The following is a 7,706-nucleotide window of genomic DNA, read 5'->3' as shown; positions in this document are numbered from 1 at the left end:
TATGAAAAGGGCCCCATTTCAAGAACCAGCCTCAGCCCCAAGAACACTCATCTTGGGACCCAACCATCTGATGAGAATGAAGCATGAAAAGCTACCATGGAGATGATGCAAACCAAGCCAGAGATAGCAGCAAGGGATGGGATGCAACTTTGGCCAGCACCTTATGAGATGATATTACACTTTCCAACTTTGCATTTCAGAAAGCAGTTTCCATTCCAGCAGGTTGTTGTTAACTCTTGCATTCAGAGTAAAACATCTGAAGGAACTGTGAAGAGCTGTGAAGAGTAGTGGCTGACCTGTTTGCTCCTGAAAAATGTTTTTCACCAGACTCATTATGTGTATGTATACATACGTATATCAGCCAGATCAAAAAAAATTTTTTTAATTTTTAATCTATTTAAACAGTTTATAGTAAGTTAAGAAAAAACACAGAAACATTATAAGTACAAATTAAGTTTACTTTACTGATTTGTGAGCCTGAATTGACTTCTTGCCCACACCTCTCCTTCCCTCATACCCTTCTTGGGTGGAATTAACTGTGATAGAAGAGAAGCGTCTGGTGACCACTGCAGCCCTGGGAAATGAAGCCCATGGTAGGTGTGGCAAGTTTCAGAGAAAAGGGGGCCATGCCCAAGCTCTATTCCTTCCACACGAAAGCCATTGCTTACTGAACCAACAGCCAAGGGCACTGACTGTATCACACATGGGAGGGTGTATATTCCCAAGTGAACATTCAGTATTATAAATACTAAAATAAAATAGGACCCCAGATCTGCTCATTTTGGTGCCTCCTAAATTGGAAAATATTTGTCCTCCTGAACTCTTAGCATTTTGAAAATCCCAGGAAAGGTAGAACTGCACCAGAAAGAAGCTAAAGGAAAAAAAAAAAATCCCTACGAGCAAAGGCCAGCTCAGCTCAAACCCTAGATAGCTTCCCCCCTCCTAAGTGCATGTTATAGAAAATAAACAATATTTTCATTTAACAACAGATGGTTCAACACTCATTGCTATGCCAGGACCTAGCACTGCATAAGTGGCTTCTCCTTCTTGGAAACAGCATCTTCTCTTCCCAATTGGACTCTAAGCCCCCAGAAAGGGCTTACAAAATTCTGTGTCTTTATGTTGCCAGTACCCAGCTTAATAGCCTTGAGGAATAAGGGCTAACATGATATTGTGGGTGGTGAAAAATAACCCAGGGACAGAAGGAAGGGGGCAAGGAAGAGACTGTCAAGCTGCTAGCTTCTTTCATTTATGTTTATTATAACAACAGGCAGATTTAGTACCTACTATAAAATTAAGATATTAATAAAAACTATCATTTGCTCATTTTATACACTTATTTATTATCTCTCATGGTTCTGTGGGTTGACTGGGCTCAGCTGGGTACTCTTTGCTTCAGGTCTTTCATGCAATTACAGTGAGAAAGCAGCTGGGGCTGAAGTCGTCAGAGGGTTCAACAGGACTGGACTTCCAAGACGGCTAATTCACTTGGCGGGCAGTTGATGTTATCTGTTGTCTGGGAACTCATTGCTGGGAGCAATTCCATGTTATCAAGCTGAGCACTACAGGTGACCTGGCCTCCACATGCTTCTTGAATACAACTGGGTTCTGAGAGAGTGTCCCAGGAAGGAGCATTCCAAGAGACCCAGGTATAGAAGCAGCAAGATTCTTATGATCTAGCCTTGGAAGTCATAGAGTGTCACTCCAGCTCAGAGACTACACAAGAGTTTGAATAAAGGAGGCATGGCTCCTGGGTGGGGGTATCTTTGGAGAAGGAAAACATTTATATAAATATGTATATAAATATCTCACAGCATGCTTTACATATATTATTTCATTCACAAAAGCCCTGATGGGTAGATACAAGTATCCCTCATCTTACAGATGAGGAACTGGAAGCTCAGAGAAGCTAAGTGACTTGTCTGGACTTAACCCAGCAATAATCTTCCTTTTTAATGGATTTCAGAGCGTGATCAGTGTGTGATCTGCTACTAGTAAGTCTCACTCAGCTCTCTCTACTGGTTCCTAGGTGCGAGGTTTTGTTCTCAGGGACACTGTTGGGAATATGAATGAGAAAGGAGATAAACCCTCTTCCTCAGATGATTTTATAATCTCGTGGAGCTAGAAATCATTGAGGTAAGAGGAGCTGTTGCTGAACAAAGAAGTCTCAATTTTGACAGATCCTGCTCTATCCAAACTGCTGCAATTAAATATTGGGAATACCCGAGGGAAATTGCCCTGAAAACCCTCCTTGCTCCTTTTTATGTTCTTTAGAGAGACTAAAAGAAAAGGTGAGAACAAGGAAGACAGGGGAAAGGGGCAAAGACTGGAATGCCCAGCCGGTTGAGGAGCCTTCAAGAGACCATGGAAAGGAAGGGTCCACTGCCAGCTAAATTCCCTCACAATAATGAAGGAACTTTGCGTGTTAAATGTGTCTACATTTAAACGCTATTGGTTCCTCTCCAAGACGCCATGCAGACAGGGTGTATACTTGTGTTTTTTGTGTTAAAGAGTGGGTTTAAAAGGCCTTTCTCCCTTTCCCACTGTAGTAGGTAAATAGCCATATAACCCTCAACCGTTTTTATCACATTGTTGATCACTTTCTCTACCTACAGGGCAATAATTTTCCACTCTGCAACCCAATCAATATGCTATCTACCACTGTTCACTCCCCACTCTACCCTTCTCTTCACATTCACAGATATCAGAAATTTTTTATATTACAACTTTTTTTTAAGTTTCAGACAATTTAAGTCCGTGGTAACTTCCAAAGCTATTTAGTTTCAGCTGAAGAAAGAAAAAAAAAAGTGTATATGCTCTAGCTCTCAACTGTTAAAAGCCCAAGAGTTTAGTTTTAAGAACTTGAGTCACAGCACACCTTATTTGTCCCCTTGTGTCTCGCTACTGCAGCCCTAGGTGTTTTGTATAATGCATGAGTGAACCCCGCTTAGAAATAGAAATGCATTTTCAGTAAGCATTTATTATGTTGTTCTGCGCATACAGCTTTAAATTTGCCTGCTGCAGCTTGAAGCATTACACAAACTGTTGGTCCGCTGACTGCCTCTCTGGCAGCAGCACACACAGAAAATAGATTGCTAAGGGTTTTTCCCCTCCTCCCCCTCTCCTCTCTCTCTCTCTCTTCCTCTCTTTTTTTAAACCAGTCGTGAACATTTTTTAATCTTGTGGCATTTTTAATCAACACGTATTTCCTTCCAGGACCTATGATCCTCTATTGATTCCCATTAAAATGCTTTTCTTTTCTGTGCCCCCTCTGCTGATCGAATTTCAGATCAGCCACAGGATATGCAACTAACCTTCCGGCACTACTGAACCCAACCAAGCGAGGGTGATCAAAAGGCTTGATGCATTCATTAAACATTCCCTTCGCCCGGGCTGGAGCTCTAATGGAAGCTATCTCTTTGCCTTGCAATTTTTTCTCCTTTTTGTCTCTCCCCCCACCTCCAAAAAATGTTTTTTGCCTTTGATCGCAGGGGAGGGGGGGAGAACATGAGAACAAAAGAGACCTATCTTTTTCCCCGGGGCTGACGTCAGTTCGATTTTACTGACAACTATTCGAGCGTGTGTAGCAGTTGGAAGCGGCCCCTTGCCCGCCCCTGCCCCCCACACCTTCCACTTTGGGGAGAAAACAAGACTTTCAGCGGCTCCGGAGACGCGCCCTGAAAATGGCCCGCTCGGGCCCAGCGCTCGATGCCCTCCCGCCCGCTCGGCAAAGGGCATTCGAGGCTTATTTGTGTGGCACGATCTTTACTGGGGCGGAAAACACGCGGCGGGGGAGGAGCGGGAACGGGCGCGGGCCGGGCGGGGAGAGCAGGAATGTTCCCTCCCAGCCGCGGCAGGAGGATTCGTGCGGGGAACTGCGTCCCCGCCGGCGCGGCCACGCGGGCTCAGGTTATCGGGCGGCTCCCGGCGGCTGCGTGTTGGGGGGCGGCCCGAGGGCCCCGGGCGTGCGGAGCCAGGGCGCAGGGACCCGCCACCCCCGCGTGCGCGCGTGCGCGGCGCTGCCCCCACGCCCGGGCCGCCGCGGCCTCGGCGGCGCCAGCTCCCCGCTCGGCTAGCGCGGCGGCGGCGGCGGCGGCCGCGGCGGCGGGCGGCCGGCAAGACCCGGGCCGGAGCCGGCGCGGACGGGATCGGGCGGCGCGGCCGCCGCTGAGGTGGGGGCGGCGCGGGGTGGCAGGAAGAGGCGGAGAAGAGGCGCCGGCTCCCAGCCGCGCGGCGCGAGGAGTCTCTTCTCCGGGATAGCGCACGTGGCCTGCGGGCCGAGGTGCGGGGCGAGCGGAGTCCCGGAGAAATTCCCGGTCGGGTCTCGGAGCAAACACACCCAGCGAGGCCGCAGCCCGTCCTTACAGTTGCCAGGAGCCAAAGATCTATAACCGACCCAAACCATTTCTGGAAAAATCATATTTTCCAGGCTTTCGTGGAAGAGCCATTACTTCTATTCTAAATCCGGAGGGGAATGTGCGTTCATTTCAGGGAGAAAAAAAGATGTGAAAAGTACACTGATTCCGGGGAGTATGGGTAATGGGCTTGGACCTGCGCCCGGTGACCACCTACACTAGCCCCTTCGCCTGAGCACACCTGTGACACTGGTTCATTAAGGTCACGCACCTCAGGCTCTTACTATCAACAAATTTGGCCGGACCAAAGGCGAATTTGAAAATGGGTCCCTTTCCTCAGGATCTTGACTTTTATTAAGGCAGAACATGCAGCAAATAAAAGTCCACCAGTGCCGGCAGGGCCCTGTTATTCCCGTGGCGCCTCGCACCTACCCCCACTTTTGCATTCACCGCAAGGGGCTGAGACGATGTGTTTACCCATCCACCTCCCCAGGGGCGGAAGACTCCTAGAGTGGATGCCAAGGCTAGTTCTGTGTATCAGCCCCAGCACTCCAGAGCATACCACCGCCGCTGAGTAAATGTTTTCCTGAATAAGTGCATAGTGGAGGTAACGGTAAAGCGCTACGACGCACAGAGGAAAGAACAACTAATTTTGACTCAGGACAGGGGCCAGAGAAGGCTTCCTGAAAGAGAGGCGTTTGAGCTGGACTCTGAAGACCAACCACAGATGACAGTAGAGACCATTCCAGGACGAGAGAGCTCCACTAGCACAGGAGGGCCGTGCAGTGGGTGGAGATGTGGTGGATCTGAACGGGGGAACTTGGAGGCATAGAAAAGGGAGCACCACGGCTAGAGCTGGAAAGCGTGGAATGCCTCACTGTAGAGGGAACAGCGGGCACAGACATTTTATTTAAGGGATCTAGACTAGGGACATGCAAATGTAAAATAAAATAAGAGTATGGATATACAGGAAGGAAGGAGGGAGGGAGAGAGGGAGAAAAAGAAGGAAGGAGGGGGGAGGGTGGGAGGAAGATAGGGAAAGCGGTTTATGTGGGCATTTCAGAAAAATTATATGAAAACAAAAAGAAATGCCAAGGAAAACCCCTGGCTTGAGACTCTAGGGGGAAAAAAATTTTTTTTTAAATAGCATTTGAGGGGAGTCCCTATGGAAGAGGGAGAGAAAGGTTTTGATTAATGATCTTTGACCATTACAGTGTTTCTCATCGGTGAAGGCATGAATGGGTTAAGAAAAAAAGGAAAAGCTATTAGACATCACTATTCAGAAAGAAATGGAACTGAAAACAAGATAAATGTTGTTTATCATTTGTATTGTAAATCATTAGGGAATTTTAACTAAATTGTGGTACAGTCAATAGAATATTATGCAGCCATTAAAAATGAAGTATATTTATTGGAAAGATGTTCACAATACATTGTTATGTGAAGAAGCAAATTATAAGTCAGCACCTCTGGAAGGGCATATCTAAAATGTTAGCAGGGTTCCTTCTAATGATTGATTATTAGTCATTTTTCACTTTCTTCAAAACTGTAAGCATTGTCTGAATCTTAACAATGAGCAATTATTACCTTTTTAATTAGAAAATAAACACATGATTAACTAAAGTTTTAATCTTTTAAAAATGTATATGGCTTTTTTCTTGTGAAACTAAAGTGACATCCATGGTATTGGGAATCCTCATGGATGTCTTTGGAGTCAGGCTGACCTGAATGCTGCACAAGGCGCCTTTTTTTCCCTGTGCCATCTGACTCAAGCTATTTCAAGACTTTTTTGGGACTTGAACTATGAAGTGAAGCTAGTATCTCCCTAATAGTGTGTGGTGAGGACTGAAAATAATATCTGTAATGCCTGGCCCCCAGGAGGTGCTCAGTGAGTGGAAGCGTTCATGAAAGGGTAAAGGGCACAGGCTTAAGAAAATATTTTTCTTCTCAGGTGCTCCCTCTGCCCACAAATATTCCTCCTTTCCCTCCCAGATGGTAAGACTGTACTTCCTCGTCTATTTGCAGTTAGGAGTGACCATGTGACAGACTCTGGCCAACAAAGTGAACAGAAGGAACATGTGTCACCAGTGAGCACTTTGCCATGTTCTCGTCTTCTATCTGCCATGATAACCAGCAACTCCCACGGAGGGGCTTCTCTGTCTGCCCCGATTCCAGAGTGAGGAGAAGCAGAGCCTCCCCCCCTCCGTAGACTTGGAGCATGAGTGAGGATAAACCTTTGTTGTTGTCAGCCACTAAGATTTGGGGGCTGTTTGTCACAAAGCCTAGTTTAACTCATGCTGACTGACACAGCCACTGACTTGTTTTGTGATCTTGGGAAAGTTAGTTAACCTCTCTAGGTTTCCATTTCTTCCTCTGTAAAATGTGGATGTTAATATTCCCACACCATAGGTTGATGGAGAGAACGAGTTAATGTGTAAAGCACTTGGCCCCTGTACCTGGCACCTGGGAAGTACACATGAAATGACAGGGGCTCTTGTAATCTCACCAGGAGGGCTTATCATCCCCATCTATGAAATGGGAGCAGGCGTCTATGCCGAGGGGATCAGTTGACGCTTGCATGTTGTCTTTCTACCATTGGATATGCTCTTACTGAAGCCATTCAAATAAAGATACGCATAAATAAGAGATAGAGCCGATGTAGGTAAGAAAACTCACTCAAATATTATTGATAATCTCCTTTCCACCCTTGGAAGAAATGCCAAATGGTAAGTCCTAGTAGAGTCAGCAGCCACATGGCCGCTGAGTCATGTCTCTCCCATGATAGCCAAGAGAGTCCTCTGGGGGTTAAGAACATCGAAAGTTTCCAGTGACTCTGGGTCACAGATAGAGTCACTCATTTGAATGTGATTTAGAGAAATGACTATAAAGATATTGACGAGCCCCCCACCCCCAACCCCCCAGTTTCTTATCCTCTCAGAGTCTTAAAAACACAATGGTCTCCAATGCAAGAGAGAAAAAGAGAAAGTTGTGTGTCTGGATTGTTCTGATGCCCTGCGTGCTTCCCAGCTTAGACCAGGGAGTGAGGAGAGCATGTGGCCATAAAAAATACTTGCTTTTCAGAGCATAGAAAAGCTTTGTTTCCATTGCTACACAATCAGGAAGCCTCACGATTCTGACAGAAAATGAACAGTCCTCTGAGGGTTTTTGGGCACGAGGCCAGACACCTCAGAGGATCCAGAAGGAATGTGAAGAGTGGCTCTTCTCCCTGGGGGAGCTCAGCAGGGGGTCTTGTAGCACCTTCCCAGTTTGGAAAGGGATGTAAGCCCAGTGAAATTCTCAGGCAACATACAATGGAGCTTTTATTACCTGGATTTCAGTTACTCAAGGCTA

Source organism: Lagenorhynchus albirostris, chromosome 12 (genome assembly GCF_949774975.1).
Source record: "Lagenorhynchus albirostris chromosome 12, mLagAlb1.1, whole genome shotgun sequence".
NCBI classification, from domain to species: Eukaryota; Metazoa; Chordata; class Mammalia; order Artiodactyla; family Delphinidae; genus Lagenorhynchus; species Lagenorhynchus albirostris.
Note: the sequence above shows the minus strand (reverse complement) of the source record.